Below are 17,500 nucleotides of genomic sequence, written 5' to 3'. Positions count from 1 at the left end.
CTGATGACCCTCCCCTGCCAGGTTCCTATGTCACCTTAGACAATGTCCACAGAATTGAAATGAGTACAAATTGAGACAGGAGTTTCCTCATGGGAGAAGGAGAAACAGGTATGATGTCCACTGTATTAGAAACATCAGACAAATTTGGAGGCACAAGTAAATCATTTACTAATACATAACATTGCATGATTAATGAACAGAGCTTATATCTATGCAAATTGAAACAGCTACTCTAATTTTTCAGGACTTCCTAACATTAATGGAGAAAGAAAAATAAAAATGAATATTGACAAGATATTTTGGAGTCTTTCTGTACTTGGGAGGACATTGGTGCGTAATAGCCACTGGTTTTCTTTCTTTCTTCCTTCCTTCCTTCCTTCCTTCCTTCCTTCCTTCCTTCCTTCCTTCCTTTCTTTCTTTCTTTCTTTCTTTCTTTCTTTCTTTCTTTCTTTCTTTCTTTCTTTCTTTCTTTCTTTCTTCTTCTTCCTTCCTTCCTTCCTTCCTTCCTTCCTTTTCTCTCCCCTTCCTTCCTTCCTTCCTTTTCTCTCTCCTTCCTTCCTTCCTTCCTTCCTTCCTTCCTTCCTTCCTTCCTTCCTTCCTTCCTTCCTTCCTTCCTTCCTTTCCTTCCTTCCATCCTTCTTCCTTCTCTCTCTCTCTCTCTCTCTCTCTCTCTCTCTCTTTCTTTCTTTTTATTTAAGACCCATCTGATTTTTTTTTTTTTTTGCATTTGCAATTGTGGAAAAACATACACAAAGAAAATTATAATTTGTAGCATTCACAGTTAAGTGACATCAATTAAACTCATATTGTAAAAATATCACCATGATCCAACACCAGAACTTTTCATCTTTCCAAACTGACACTTCATATGCATTTTCAAAATGCCCCATTAATCTATACCCCCAACCCTTGTGACCACAATTCCATATGAAACAAGAAATGAAATATGTTTCAAAACATAATGTGACCAAAAAATTAGGATTTATAGGTCTACATGTTGTATATTTGCTTTTCCAAATTACATATCAAATGGATGTCTCTAAACATGAGGTTAGAATATGCTACTACAAAGCCTTTTCAGGGTGCTATTAATATCTCTGTTCTGCAGGCTGTAAAGTATTTGAGATATAGGGGTGACAGCTGTGTACATCACAGAAGCCACTGTACTCTTCCTGAAGAATGTGCCCAGGTACACTCCAAAGCCTGTGCCATAAAATAAACCAATACTGATAGGTAAGACCCACAGGTGCAGAAGGCTTTATATTTCCCACTGGGGAAGGGATTTTAAAAATAGAGGAAACAATTTTATAGTATGAGCAAAAGATTTTGGAGATGGAAACAAAGCCAAATATGGCACCAAAAAAATACAAAACTATGTTATTAGTAGAGGTACCAGAACAGGAAAGACCAAGGACGTGAGAGGGATCACAATAAAAATTTGTGATTTCCATACCTTTGAAGCTGGTAATCTCTAATGCAATCAAATTGTGCTGCTGGGATTCAAAGAGACAAACCAGAAAAGACACCAAAACTAGAAAGCCACAAAGAAGAGGATTCATGATGACTGAGTAATGCAATGGGTGACAGATGGTCAAAAAGTAGTCATAGGACATTGCAGTCAGAAGCAGATCATCCATGCATCCAAAATTGATAAAAACAGACATATGTGTCAGGCAGCCCATGTAGGAGGTGGTTCTGCTGTGAGTTTGGATGTTCACTATTGTTTTGGGGACTGCTGTAGAAATCACACAGATACCAGCTAAGGACAGGTTGAAGAGGAAGAAGTACATGGAGGTTTGCAGTTGGGAATCAAAACTGAAGGCCAAGATGATGAGCAGGTTCTTGAGCCCTGCTACTAGGTACATAGACAGAAATAGTCCAAAGAGGACAGCTGTAGCTCTAGATCATTTGAGAGTTCCATGAGCTGGAATTCTGATACACATGTTAGAATGTGTTGTTCTGTATTGCTCAGACACCTTTGAAATAGAAAGAAATCAAGGGGAAAGGACATAAGCATCAGACTCCAACACTGTGCATATTTTCAATTCAGATATTTATGATTAATGTTTTCAGGTTTGAGGTCTCTGTTTTCATTAATATCTGACATTTGTGAGAATCCCAATCTATTTGCCACATTCATTATTGTTTTCTGTATCATTCAATTACTTCTCTATACAAGTATTTATTTTTTAAGTACCAAGAATTAGCCAGGGCCTCTTAAATGCTCGGCAAATGCTCTAGCCTGAAGTATACCCCCAGCACTTTTTATTTTATTGTAAAACAGGTTATTACTAAATTTCTTAGGCTGTCCTCCAAGTTTCTATCCTACTGCCACAGAGGAGATGGGAATCACACCCTGCCAACTGATGTACTTTAGAGACACTCAACTGAACAATGTTAGAAGACCAAGGACACAAGACATAACAAGACTACATACACAGTTACATGCTGCTTACTCTCTAAGAAAGAAAAAGTGTAGGAAGTATCTTTCACACTTTCAAGAAAAAAAATAAATTAATTAAAAAACAGTCTAGTATACCCTATTATATTCTAAGAGAGTGGTAAATTTTCTTGGTGGCAGACTATAGTAGGCTATGTATACATTACAAAAAAGTGAGAACTGCATAACCTGAAGACTGAATTAAGTAGCTAGTTCACAACCAGGACAGATTCTTATGGGCCAGTTTTCTCCAAGAGTTCCATCCTTCATGACTTTGCATCTTCATGGATGGAAGTACTCAGCCATGCATCGTTTACTTTTTAAATTTCATCCAATGTATTACTTCTATCCTTGGCTTAGGAGGAGTCAAGTTTAAATAAATATGGTTTATTTAACTGCACTTTATGACTTACATCATACACTAGATACCTGGTAGAAGTATATACCGCACCTGTCAATAATTATAGAGAAATGTTAAAAGTACTTTGAAAAAGCAACACTAAACAAAAGAGTGATTGATGTTGGAGGCATCACAAAATCAGATCTCAAATTAAACTACAGAGCTGTAGTAACAAAAACAGCCGGGTGATAGCATCAAAACAGACAAGAAGACCATTGGAATCGAATGGAAGACTCAGACAAAATGACAAAGGTACAGTAATGATGCTCAAAAAAGTTGTCAAAAAACATACATTGGAGAAAATGAAACCTTTTAACTAATGGTGCTGGCAAAACTGGATATCCATATATAGGACAGTGAATCTAGACCCCTATTTCTCATATATCAAAATCAACTTGAAGAGGAGCAAAGACCTAGGAATTAGATCAGAAACACAAATGCTAGAGGAAAACCTGGGGCCAACACTGTAACATGTTGATGAGGTACCAGTTTCCTTAAGAAAACTCCTATAGCTCAAGAAACAAGACCAAGAAGTAATAAGTGGGATGACTACAAAGTAAAAAGAAAACCTCTGCATAACAAAGTAAATAATTAAAAGAATAAAAATAGAGTGTACAGAATGGGAGAAAATCTTTGTTGCCCTGATCTCTAACAGGCTGATTTTAATGTCCTGTCAGAGATTAAAATATATAAAAAACTCAAAATCTCAATACCAAGAAACAAATAATTCAATTAATAAATGGGCCAATGAACTAAAAAGACATTATTCAAAAGAAGAAATATAAATTGCCAACCAATATATGAAAAAATAATCAACATCTCTAACAATCATAGAAATGTAAATCAAAACTACTTTGAGATTTCATCTCACTCAAGTTACAACAGCTATCACCAAGATTCCAAATAACAACAAAAAAGAATACAAATAACAATTCTGGTGAGGATATGGGGGAAATGGTTCACTTATACATTGCTGGCAAGACTGTAAATTAGTATAATCATTCTGGAAAACAGTGTGGAGCTTCCTCAAAAACTAGAAATGGAACAACCATATGACCCAGATAACCTACTCCTATTTATGTAAAAGAAAAAACCAGCACACTATAGTGATACAGGCACACTAATGTTTATAGCAGTACAATTCACAATAGTAAAGATATGCAACAGCCCAGGTTCCATAGATGAATGGTAAAGAAAATGTGGGTGTATGTACATGGTGGAATTTTACTCAGTCATGAAGAAGGATGAAATTATGGCATTTGCTGGGAAGGGAAGGGAGCTGGGGTACATTATGCTAAATTAAATTAACCAGACTCAAAAAGTCAAGGGTTGAATGTATTCTCTCCTATGAAGAAGAGAGTCCAAAATAGGGGCAAAAAAGGAGGCACCCCAGGAGAATGAAAACAAGATCAGTGGATAAAGGAGAAGTATTGAGGGAAGGGAGGAGGGTTGGGAAAGTGGAGGTACTGCCCAATGAAACTGACCAAATTATACTCGATACATAAATGAATGTACCACAGTGAATTCCACCTCTATGTGTATCTATAAAGGATAATTTTAAAAACAATAAATAAGTAGAAGGAAGACCAGTATAGAAGGGGTTCAAGGGAGGGAGGCAATAAGGGAAGGGGGTAGTTCTTGAGATTGAAATGAAGAAATTTATGTTATATGCATTCATGAATATGTCAAAAGAACCCCACAATTATGTAAAACTATAATGCACTAATAAAAATATAAAATAGAAATGTAGTTTGAATTTTTTAAAAATGAAGATAGCTTCATTGCTATCAACCCAATAATATCTGATTAAAAAAATAACTCTGCAGTGTTGGTTCATAAGATGATGCATAGTGACTCTGCTGTGTTTCACCATTTCTCTGATCATAAACTCTCTCACTTACAGTTGAGAGCATTATAACCATGGTTGCCCCCCTCAGCCCAGGTTTCAGTCCCAACCGTTTTATGACAACATAGATTTTCACATCTGTCTTCTTGATACATGGATCACAATCCACCTACATGAAACCCAGGTTCATTATATGGTCAGGTTTCATGATGTTTTAGTTGGGATGAAAGGAAAAAGTTCAGAAACTATTGTAAACACACATTAGCAAATAGGTGATATGGAAAACAGGAATAGTAATTATCTAACTCATAGGGTTGGTGTAAGAATTTTTTTAATTATTAAATTTCTTCATTCATGATTATCTGTCTCAAGTATTCAATATATTCACCTATGGGTATTTTAAAATACTTAAAAACCCTGGCAACACACCAAGACATATTTCATCAGAATATTGCCTGTGAAGTTCTTGGTGGTCATTTCTTAAATCAGGATTGAGAACTCCTGCCTTAGAATATATCCTGGCATGTAGAAATGGTGCAGTAACATCACCTGTTGTTTCTATGAATAAAACTACCAATTTGAAAATATAAACAATTGGTAATATTCATTTTATTACTGTAATTGCATCAAGATTTGAGCTATCACCTATAAAATTTGCATTTTTGGTCTGCATGATTCCACTCTCCTGCACAGTTCTCAACCAAAGGCAACTACTGTCATGAAATTAGTGAAAGATTTTGCTCTGCATGTTTCCATATTTGTATAGATTTTTTTAAAAAATCTATAAACAGTTTTCTTAACATACCTCAAACGTACCTAAAGTTCATGTACGTAGTGCACAAAACAATACCTTTTGCCCCTGACGTGTACTACTTGACATCAGGGTGTGTCTGTCTCTCTGTGAAGTACATACACCCATTTCTTATGCTGTACCTGAGGCACAGCATGACCCGAAGGAGGGACATCATTTAACTTGTAGGTTTATTACTATGAAAATCCTTTCAAAAATTCTTTTACCTGTCTCTATTTTACACAAGTGAGGATTACTATAGAATATATGGGTGGGGAATAATTATTTTACTTCCACAATTGAGGCCTGTTCAATGTTACTGTAACTCATACACATGTATTGTTCCAATGAAGAAAATCAGTCCATGTCATAAACATCCACTCTTTCTTAGTGTATAATGTCAAAAATATCCCTGAGGCTCATCTAGTAATAATCCTTCCAAGATAACTAATCAAGAAATTTGATATTGAATTGGGAATTTTATTTCCATTTGATTCCAATAAAACAATGTGGCACTGACAGCCTTACAAAAACTCTGCAGATGAAATCAAACAATATACATGGGAGACGAAGCTGGGCAGCCAGCATCAGGAAGCTCTGAATAATCGTTCACAGTGTTATGGCTATCCGCTTCCTCATCCCCACCTTCTGCATCACTTCCATAAACCTTTTGAGGTTCTTGGTATTGGCATCAGATCTGCTATTTTGCTGCTGGCATTGTTCTCCCTCCCCCACACCAGTTTACAACCCAGAGTCTTAGCCGGCAAACTTCCTAGCCAGAAATTAGTCCAGATTGTTAGCCCACGAACCTCCTTACCAGCCGGTGGTCCATGTTATTAGCCTGCGGAATTCCACTGCTTAAGAATAAATCCCCTGCCATTTTCTCTCTCTCCTTCTGGATTTCACTCTCTCTCTCTTGTGCTCTCTCTCTCTCTCTCTCTCTCTCTCTCTCTCTCTCACTCTCTCTTACCCTGCAGACAGATGCTTTGCCTGTCCACTGAGTAAAATCTCTTGCGTGAGTTCCCTCATCCACGGTGGTTTCTGGGTGCCTTCACTTAGGAAATTGTTTTAAGGGACACATTTCCTGCTATGGTAGATGACAGTTTATGGGAAGTAGAATAAGAGAGGGTGGACATCAAAACCTCGAGTGAGGTTTCCAGGACCCCACCACAACTAGGTGTGTGAACTCACAGTCCTCACAGCTGAAATTACACACTGCTGTCCTCCCATTGGGCCACCCAAACTCATGTTCATCCTGATGAGGGGAAGACAAGGTTCTTTCTCCATCCAGTGTCCATCCCAGCACTTACTGGGTCATGCCACGTCTCTACTGCGTCATGGCCAAGGGGTGCATATTTGATGCCTCTCCCCTGCCTGGTGCTCAGTGAACACCAGCTCCATCCCAAGGGATGCTGTCCATGCAGTCTGAGATGGGAGCTTCTTGATGCAGACAGCCATGGGAGGAGGAGACACAGGTATGGAGGCCACTGGACCTGAACCATCACTGAGGGGCTGGAGGCTGATTATTAAGGATATATGACTGGGAGGCTCAATGCACAGGGTTCATAATTAGTCAAATTTCTAAGTTATTTCAATCTCTGATGATTTCATAATATTATTGGAGGAATCAGGCAAGGACAAAAGAAATGCCCACAATTTTATTTCACCACTTCCTCAATTGAAGAGGAAGTTCATGTGCATAATTAATCTCTTCCATTTATTTTTTCTAAAGATTCATTTGCTTTTTATTTCCATTTTATTATCATGAATTTTAAATTTAAAACAGTTTGCATTTCTCACCCTTGTCAAGTGCAGAGCTCAGTGGCAATTATCACATTCACTCCATCCTACAACTTTCTCCATCGTCCAACTCCAGAAATTTATCATCTCCCAGAATGAATTGTTTTACACTTTTTTAAACATTCCCATCCTTCTTTCCAATACTAGCTTTAACACCATCCTACCACGATCCTGATGAGAAATTAAAGGCATTAAACTGCAAAAATAACATTACTGAGCAGGCGCGATGGACAGGACTGAGGTTTACTTTGTCATGTTTTCAAACCCACCTCAGAGCTTGATGCCACAGACACAGTGACTTGACTGAACCCACCTGGGGAGCATTTCTGCCTTCCTCCTCAGGCTGTGAATGAAGGGATTCAGCATTGGGGTGGCCACAATGCCCATTACTCAGGCCACCAAACACTATCTGGAGAAGTGTGATGGAGTCAAACCAAAGGACACCCCAGTGCTAGTTCCACATGGTCAACCAACAACTAGAGGAGTCTTCTTGCTTCCTACCTGAGGGCAGGGCTCTCTCATAGGGTAACAAATCTATAGTAAGGAAAAGGATCTGCAATGGAAATGCAACCAAATACACCTGCAACAAATAACACTTGACCATGTTATCAGGGACGTTTTCAGGACACACACGGTTGAGAGTCCAGAAGGGTCAGAGAAGCAATTGGTAATTTCTACATCTTTGCAGGAGATAAAGTGTAAAAAAAATTAAATCTTGGAACTAGGATTCCAAAAGGATAAACAGAAGATACAGAAAACCTAACAAACACAAGGACAAGAGTTCATAATGACCTGGAATGCAGGAAGTAAAAGATGGGCACACTCAAGTCATTGGCCTCACAGTCAGAAGCAGAGCATCCACACATCCTCATATGGTATGATTCATAATCAGAAAACCTTATTGTATGTATATGAATTACTCAATCTCATTAATATAGGCACCTGTGTGTGTTTTAAAATATCCAGATTCTCTGACCTGAGATAAAGGCAATTTTAATCAGAATCTGTGAAAGTCTCAGTGGTCCTTTCTTACACTAGTATTGAGAATCAATGCCCTTGAATATTTCCTTGGACATACAAGGTGCTCCATGTAAGGAATTTCCACACAACCATGCTGGACACAGGAAATCACATAAGGGAATTTATTAAGCAAACAGTGTCTCCCTGCAGGGTAAAAGAGAAAATGAGAGGAAAATAGAAAGGAACAGAAAGGGAACATGCTAGAGAGAGTGGAAAGCCAGGAGGATAGAGAAAAATGTGTAGGACAGAGAGAAGGAAGGAAAAAAGATGGTGGGGAAGCTACAGTAAAACAGTTGACTTCTGCCGGGCTAACAGGGGACCAATATAGAAGGATACTTGCAAGCTGACTGATGAACCAATAGCTAAGCTGGTTGGGAGGTGGGCAAAATGGCTGTACCTGGGGAGCAGGGGAGCAGCTTTATACATTACATCCCCCCATTACTTTTCATACCAGAAAATCCTTTGCTCTCCAGTTCTTTTTGAAGCCTTCTCTCTCCATCCTGCCGAAGTGACTGGGGTTGTTTTTGCAGGTGAGATGTAAAAAGTTCATTCTCCTTCCAGATCCAGAGGCAGATGGTTTTCGAGGATTTCATTTCCTCAATTTGACTGATCCCCTATTTCTACACTAACTGCCTGTCCCCAATTCTGACTTCATTTACCCCTCTAATTCTAGGAACTCCTTCACGGCTGTAGGGAAAAGGGGTGATGACCAATCTGGCTTCTTCGAGCTGGAAGGGGGCAGCATGGGGCAAGCAGTTTGGAGTTTCCTTTTTAGAAATTGGGTCAATTGAGGGGTTCATGGTAGAAGTCTGGTTGGGAAGAGCAGGTTGTAGAGGCATCTGAGGATGGGTGTTTCTATGAGAGAAGAACAAATGACATGAGTACTGAAATGAGATTAATACAATATAAATGTTGCAGAATCTGGAACATGCCAATGACTATCATGAAAGTGACAGAAGTCAATAATCCCTCACCAGGGAGTGGAAGAACTGAGAAGGCCTTGCAAAGGCTGGAGAAGACAAGGTCTTCATTTGGGAACTTTAACATTGTCTAGGTTATCAGGAATGTAAACACAACATTTAGTAGAGATACTAGGAAACATAGATTAAGCCTACCTGTGTCTGTAGGCCTTAAACTGACTAAAAATTTCTAACTCTGGCAGTTTCTCTTGATAGTTATCAGGAACATTTGCCTAAGAATCTCTCTTTTGTAGCTTTTAGTCTTTATTCTAGTGGGCTATCACACGTGTACATCTTAAGTTATTTTTAAGTATTACTTCTTTTAAATGCCCAAGAATGGCTATATTTAGGTTTTAACTGTTTTGCTAGGTGTTTAAGATCAGGCTGGTTAAAGTGACCTATTTCTGTCTGTTAAAGAGTCAGCTGAGTTCCCACAGGGGTCACTTATAGAGAACATAAGAGCAGTTTCTTAGTTCCATCAGTGCCATTGGTTAGGCAGGGTCTCCTCCATGAGGTGGCTTTCCTTAAAAGCACCAGGGATGTTTTCCTTTTTCCATGACCCTCCTCTGCAGCAGATGCACTGAGTGGCTTTTCCTCTAGTGGCCTCATCAATCTCCTTGGTCATGAGGTTGTGTGACCCAGAGTTGCAAAGCTCCTTGGAGAATTCCTCTTGTTCCCTGGGTTCAGGCTGACTTTGAGGGCAAGACCCAAATAAGGACTTTTCTTGAACTCTGTATTCAATCTCAATCTCTAAGTTTGATCTTAACCATCAAGCAAGACAATCTCACCAGTCATATATTAAGAGTACTGGGCTTTAGTTTCAATGACTATGACTTTACAGTTATTTACCCCCTTTTATCTAATTGGGGTTTACATTATCTGTTCTATAGGTGATGGCTTACTATTCCAAGTTAATTTATGATGTTCGCTCTTGAAGCAATACTTCTGCAAAATATTGATCAGGCAACAATTAGAGTTTACAAGGAAAATACAAAATAGAATCATCAACAGTAAAACACTCAGTTTGTGCAATAGCTATCTTGAAATTTGATTGAGTTCCCATTTGAGATCACAGTAATCTTTACAACAAACATCAAACTTTTGAACATGACTTTAAATGAGTTAAAGTCAGTCTTACTTTGGAGCCATTGTAATGTGTAGCAGTGTTGTGAGGCAGAGCCTTATCTCAGGTAATGTGGGGCTTTTCTGGGAGGGGCAATGGAGTATAAACACGGATTTTGAAGATTAAGCTGAGATCAGTTGGAGCTCTGTTCTCTGATAGAAATGCAGATCTAAAGAGTTATGTCAGCAATCTTTATACATGTGCAATGTTAGGTTCCAAAGTTACTGTAAGGTGGGCAGGAACCAGAGAAGGGAGCTGATGAAACACGGTTATTTACCCCCTTTTATAGCAAAATAATTCCTTCCTGCCCAAGAGCTGTGTGCCTGAGATCAATGTTCTACTACAGCAGTTAGGCATCTTGTGCCTCTGCACAGGAGCACTCCCAGGCACCAGGCATGCCACAGCCATGAGGTCATCAGAGACCCCAACTTCAGTCACTGTTGTTCCATTTTTGCTACTGCACATTACACTCTTTCTTAAATGTCATTTTACATGTACCCTATTGATGACAGGTCCTATAATAGAACATTAAATGATAGGTTTACCATTACAGACAAGTTTAATTTGGAGAAAAACTTCTTGATAAATTTTCTACTTTAAAGGCTTGTATACCTGGAAAATATGAACACATTTAATATGCAAAGAATAATGTTTTTAAGTATGTTGCTCCATGGAATAGCTTTATAAATTAATCAGATGTCTCTAACAAACACATTTGAGTAATCACTCATCTTATTGTAGAAAAACCAAGATATCAGACAAGTGTGCCAACAGTATTTGCCGTCTCTTTCCTGTTGAAAAAAATCCTAGAAAAATTGATGTTAGACATTTTATAAACATCAACATTTTTTAGTTTGACCACTTAGAGACTTGTGAGTTAATTTTAAGGACATTTTACTTCTATTAGTTTACCCGATTTAAATTGAACCCCTTTATCACATGAATTAAAAATATTTGGATCCATTTTTAAAATTCTAATTTTTATGCATGCTTCTATTTAACACAAAAGCAAAGGCCTTGTAATATTTATCTCCATTGCAATGTAATGGATGTTCAAAAATAACTCTAGAGTTGGATATAAAGAACTGATCAAAAATCATTAATCTAGGTATGTAGGATCAAAATTGTGAGCTCAAAAATATAGCACTTAAGAAAAACAAAAGTCCTAGAAGAAAAATGATAATGGTTATTAATTAAAGCATGAGAAAATGAGAAGAAGAGAAAAGTTGAAAGGGAGAAAAGTATTCTGAGTTGTAGCCCAGGAGAAATTTAAAATTGACACACTTTTTTTCCTTGGGTTTGAAACTGGTCTCCCACAGAGCCTTTCTTCATTTACATTTCAATGTAACCCTTGACTGAGATCTAAATCTGAAAGGGGCTGTTCTAGCAGAAACTTGATGCTTAGTTCCTTTTAATTTAGGTTTGGAGATGCTTGAGCCTGCAGGGAGAACTAAGAAGAGAGAAAGAAAAGATTTGAAAATAAGGAATCCCTTTCCATCTGCCCGCTTGATCACGGAAGCTGTGTGCCATTACACAAAGAGATTTTGGTGGCTTTAAGTGCTGGGGGTGGGGCAAAGTGTTCCCAGAGTGGAATCTGACAGATTGGAGGACCCAAATTCCAAGGTGGGGAATGATGGAGCCCAGTCTGTGCCCCAGCGTCTCAAGACCACAGAGTAGTCGACGGGAGACGAGAAGGCGGCACATAGAAGGTGTCGTCACAGAAACATCCATGTGGGCCAGACAAAAGCCAAGAAGAGTTGAGGACCTGATATCAGGATTTTTGGGGAGGAGTGCATGAGCACGTGATGAGCCTCAACCCTGAGAGAGATCTCCACCATAAAATCAGGAATCCACCCAGCAGTTAAACCGGCATACTCACCAACCTGAAGTCTGGTGATAAATGCAGAGCAGAGCGACCTGGCAGAATGGAAGGTGGAGCTGTATACAGGGGCACTAGATGGTGTTCCACTCCCTTAAGAGACAGTGGAAGATCCCATCATTTCGGCACCAATGTAAGGAATTTCCAAGGAACCACGCCAGACATGGGAAAACACATAAGGAAATTTATTAAACAAACAGAGTCTCCCTGCAGGGTAAGAGAGAAAATGAGAGGAAAAGAGAAAGGAAAAGAAAGGGCATGCACTAGAGAGAGTGGAAAGCCAGGAGGATAGAGAAAAGTGTGTAGTACAGACAGAAGAATGGAAAAAAGATGGCGGGGAAGCTACAGTAAAACAGTTGAATTCTGCCAGGCTAACAGGGGACCAATATGGGAGAAGGATACTTGCAAGCTGACTGATGAACCAATAGCTAGCTAGGGTGTTCACAGATTGACAAGTGGTTGGGAGGTGAGCAAAATGGCTACACCTGGTGGACGGGGGAGCAGCTTTATACATTACACTCCACAAATAGTAATAGTTGCTACTGTGAATAACAACGACCACATATATTAAAATATAACATTTACCTTATTGCATCTAAAACAATATCCCTATACTTAGAATATTCATAAAAATGTCTACAAGAACTAATAGTCAATCTGGGTGTAGTAGTACATGCCTGTAACCCAGTCTCTTGGGAGGCTGAAGCAGGAGGATTTTGAGGTGGACACCAGCCTCAGCCAATTAGCAAGACCCTGTCTCAAAATAAAAAATAAAAGTGGGGAGGTGCTGGGGGTGTGGCTTAGTGATTAAACACCCCTGAGTTCAATACTTAGTGCCAAAAAAAGAACTAATACTGCCTATTGAAGTGCATGAAATTAAAGCTTAAATTTCATAATCAGAATACATTGCTATATGCCAATTTCGTCCCAACGGTTTTTCATTGTTCTCCGATTTATCACATACCTTCTTTATGCAAGTAAGTGCTCACTGAAATTTTATTCATCTTTTAAGAAGAGATTTTATTCTATTCTACTATCAGTTTTAGCAAATTCCTGATTCTGATATTTTTAGCCAAAAGCAAGCAGCCTCATTGACCCCTACTTGACCCAGGCATGGCCTTAGTGTTCACAGCACCATTCATTCATCACATTCATTAATGCATGAGGAAATGTGAGGAAAAGAAGGATAGATGTAATTAAATAGATATAAATGTATCCTGCCAACTGTTAAATAAGTCATGAGTTGATTTCCTGAAATTGATGATGAAACCTATGTACCTCCTGTGACTGATAAGAACAGATCCAGACAGCATTAGTCAAGAAACCTGAGACACAGAGATGAGACAGCAAGGGAACACCACAGACAGGCCACAGCAGGCTAGTGTAGATGAATGGGACAGTCTACAGAAAGTTATAGTCCCCTTGCCTGGAGCAGCAAGAAGCTTGATTAGCTCTTCAGCAGCCGAGAACCTCAGCTCCTCATACCTAAAGACTTTAACTCTGAACTTCTGCACAATAGAGGAAAATGCTCCCATATACAGTTCCTGTAATTCAGAATCCTCTCAATCCAATGTTGTATGAGTACCTGACGAGAGCAGAGAAAGGAGCAAACATTAAGGCTAAGTGGAACTCGATATTAAAAACAAAGATAAGGCGATCTCATTGCTGAAATTCAGCCATGGATGGTTTTAAAATATCAGGAGAACCATAAATAAATAAGCAAATGGAAACTCAGCTGAGTAGAGGAAGAGAGAGGCACCAGAGAGGAGGGGAGGAAGGGGAAGTGTGACAGGGTCCTCCCAGCTTTGTACAGGGCTCCCAATGCTCTACCACTGAGGTTTATTTTAAAATGGACATGTGTTTCCTCTTGTCCTTTTCATCCTCCCTAACCTCAGGGTAAAGGAGTCACCCTTCCTTCCCTTCCTAGGCTGACTTCTAGTCCTTGAGCAACATCCACCACAGGAACTAAGTACTTCAGACTTCAGAGATGGCCAGAAGATCTAGGAAATGACCCTTTCCTGAATCAAGGAGTGAATTACAATCCCTCCTGCAAGGAAGCCTTTGAAGTACCTCTTTAAAAACCCTGTGTTCCCCTGAGAAGCAGAATCCTGCCTGGAGACAGGAGTTCCTGTGTTTCTCCTTTGCTAACAAAGCAATCAAATGTTTTCTCTGTCTAAAAACCTTGTCTTTATTATTAAATTAATATTGGGGACAAGGACTAAGTTTTCAGTAACGGCAGTACTAGGGACTAAAGTGGAAGAAATCATATTTCATACCTGTGTGACTATATCAAAATGAACCCCAACATTATGTACAACTATAAGGTACTAATAGAAACAAAATTTAAAAAGATTTTTTTAAATATTGGGAGACCTATGCCTTGATACATTAAACAAGAAAGATCATATTTGTTAGGGTAGCTGGCACAAATATCCACCAGAGACACAGCTCTGAGTTCAAGCAAGGTTTATGGACAGAAAGAGTCTCCCAGGCTGCCCCTCTGCAAGTCCCAGCAGCCTGCAGGAAAACCTTCTAAACTATATAGTCATGTACAATGGAGTAGTTAGCAAATAACCGCTCTGGCCCCATGACTGTCACTTGACGTTATGCCTGGGTGGGCAGGTGCTGATTTTCAAATTGGGGTTACTTTGGCCTAAAGACCTAACAATGTTATTTCATTACACTGAGGTGGTAAATTTTACTGTTAAAAAGTACAATCCAGAATCTCTTAAGTTTAGGAGGGTGATGTTCCTGAGAAAGGCGAATACAAAACCTCACAATTCACTATCCCCAACTAGCAGCAATGCATGTTTAGAAACTTTAGAAATGTTCCCAGTCTGGGAAGGAGACTGAAACACCTCTGTGGCCCACAGAACAGAATGAAACCTGGGTTAGCCAGGTAAAAGGAATGATCTTATGATGAAAGCTAGGTCCTGTGTGTAAGGTATAAAGCCACCCGTCTCTCCCATTACAGGAATTTTCCGCCTCCCCACCACCTGTCAATCTGGGCTCCACCCATCTCTTACATTACAGGAATTTCCGGCTTATGCTGCCATCATCTTCCTGCCTCCCACGTTAGGTCCTAACATGTTATTGGTCCATCAGTCAGTCTGCAAGAATTCTCCACTGCGACTGGTTCCTCCCAACCTGCAAAATTCCAATATCTGGGAGAAGCCATACGCCATCTTCTCTCTTTCTTTTTTCTTTTTTCCACCCTGAGCGGACCTTATCTGTCTGCAAAAATAAAGTCTTGTGTGAGATCTCGTGTCTGCGGAGCATTTTTTTCTGGGAGCTACCAGCGAGCCACAACTGAGCAAGTGACCCCTAACATCTGGTGCCGAAACGTGGGATGGGTTTTTCCATTGACTAAGCAAGCGGATTCCCATCTGATAGCCCCAGCACCCGCAGATAGAAACTCACCTTCCATTTACCTGGACACCCAGTTTTCTGCATGCAACACCGGACTCCAAAATTGATGAGTTCCCCTTAGGCAGTCCCTCTGATCACTTAAACACATCTCGGTTGATCTGAGAAGCGGCCATTAAATCCAGTGCTCTCAAGGCTGCCGAGGTGTGGGGGTGCCTCCTTGGTCCCTATAGCTGGTCCTAGTTGCTGGGTGGATTCCTGATTTTATGGTGCTGAGATTCTTTCTCAGGGTTTGAGGCTCTTTTATATTTTTTTGTCTTGCTTGAAATCCTGGCCAGGTCCTCAAACTCTCTCGGCTAATGCCTGGTTAAACACTGGTACTGGTGTTGACCAAACCTGTGTACTAACCTTCTCATTGCCTAGCACATGGTTTTTGGGATGCCACTAATCACTAGCTAGGTGGGTCTCAGTCTTCACCATGGGATCTAGGACTTCCAACCCAGCAAACTTGCCCCTGAGATGTTTATTAAACCATCTCAAATACCTTCACCTGTTCCCTGAATTAGAGCTAAACTGTCCTTTAGATAGTAAGTCAGAATGGTCTATTTATGACACCCTAAATTCTAGCTTTATACTAGGTATAATTATATGCCTAATTATACTAGTTATAATTAAATACATATGTGGGCGACCTGGTGAATGGAAAGAGACTTTTCCCTTTCGTATTTTTCCTTTCTTTCAGGCTAAACCTAATCTCTGCTCTCCTCAAAAACCTGAACACATTCTCTTGGCTTCTCCCCCCACTTTTAATCCTTCTCTCTCTTCCGAGTTTGATCCAGCTGATGAGTCATCTCCTTACAGGCCTCCTACTGCAGAAGCCCCTGTCCATTCCTCTTCTTTGCCTCATTCTGTTTCTCCTTCCACTCCTCCATTCAGCCCACCAAGTCCCCCCACCATGCGGTCTCATGCACATGTCCTAGCTCCTTTACGGGAGGTGGGTGGCGCGGAGGGAAAAATCAGAGTCCATGTCCCCTTTTCACTGTCTGATCTGTCTCAAATAGAGAAGAGGCTAGGTTCCTTCACCTCCAACCCTGCAACCTTCATTAAGGAAATTCAGTACCTTACCCAGTCTTATAACCTTACCTGGCATGACATTTACATGATCATGTCCAACACCCTAACCCCTGAGGAGCACAGGAGAGTCTGGGAACAGGTGCGCAATTATGCAGATGAGATTCATCAATCAACCCCAACCCACCCCTTTGGGGCTGAATTGGTACCGGATAGGGAGCCCCTATGGAACTATAATACCAAGGCTGGGGGTCTGCAGCGGGATAGGTTTCAAACCTGCATCCTTGCAGGTCTATGAAAGGCTACTATTAAACCCATTAACTATGATAAACTTCAGGAAGTAATACAGGACAGAGATGAAAACCCGTCAGCATTTCTAAGCCGCCTTACAGAGGCCATGCTCAGGTACACTAACCAGGATCCCAAAACCCCAGAGCGATGACAGCTATTTATGACTTAATACTTTTCCCAAAGTTACCCTGACATAAAGGTCAAATTGAAGCAGTTGGATAGGGGGCCCCTTACCCCACAGCCACAAGTTCTAGCAGTGGCATTCAAGGTTTATAACCGAAGGGAAGACCAAATGGTGGCCAAAGCCTTTCAGCGAGCTAGACCTGCCCAACTGTCCACTTCTAGGGGCACAAAAGCTTCCAGAAGACGTCCAAGTTCATGCCTCAAGTACGGGCATGAGGGCCACTGGGCACGAGCCTGCCCCAACACTGGGCAGCCCCCAAGTCCTTGTCCAAGATGCCACCAACTGGGACATTGGGCAATGGATTGCCCTGGTGCTCAGAGAGGTGCCAGGT

The 17,500-nt window shown here is 40.2% G+C and overlaps 1 protein-coding gene across 2 annotated transcripts in view; it reads right to left on the bottom strand.

Moving 5' to 3' along the window:
* The window catches only part of LOC306646095 (olfactory receptor 7E24-like), a gene marked incomplete at its 3' end in the record, with an annotated part of 85,990 nt that overhangs the window by 14,081 nt on the left and 54,409 nt on the right, over window positions 1–17,500 (bottom strand). Inside the window, exon 2 of one of the 2 annotated variants that reach the window (XR_013759815.1) lies at window positions 807–1,976. The exons of the other annotated variant lie outside the window; for it this stretch is intronic. Of the gene's footprint in view, window positions 1–806; window positions 1,977–17,500 lie in introns of those variants that run through there. 2 annotated transcript variants of the gene reach the window in all.

The sequence above is a fragment of the Sciurus vulgaris genome (assembly GCF_902686455.1).
Source record: "Sciurus vulgaris genome assembly, chromosome: 16".
Lineage (NCBI taxonomy): Eukaryota > Metazoa > Chordata > Mammalia > Rodentia > Sciuridae > Sciurus > Sciurus vulgaris.
Note: the sequence above shows the minus strand (reverse complement) of the source record. Positions and strands in the feature narration are given on the sequence as shown.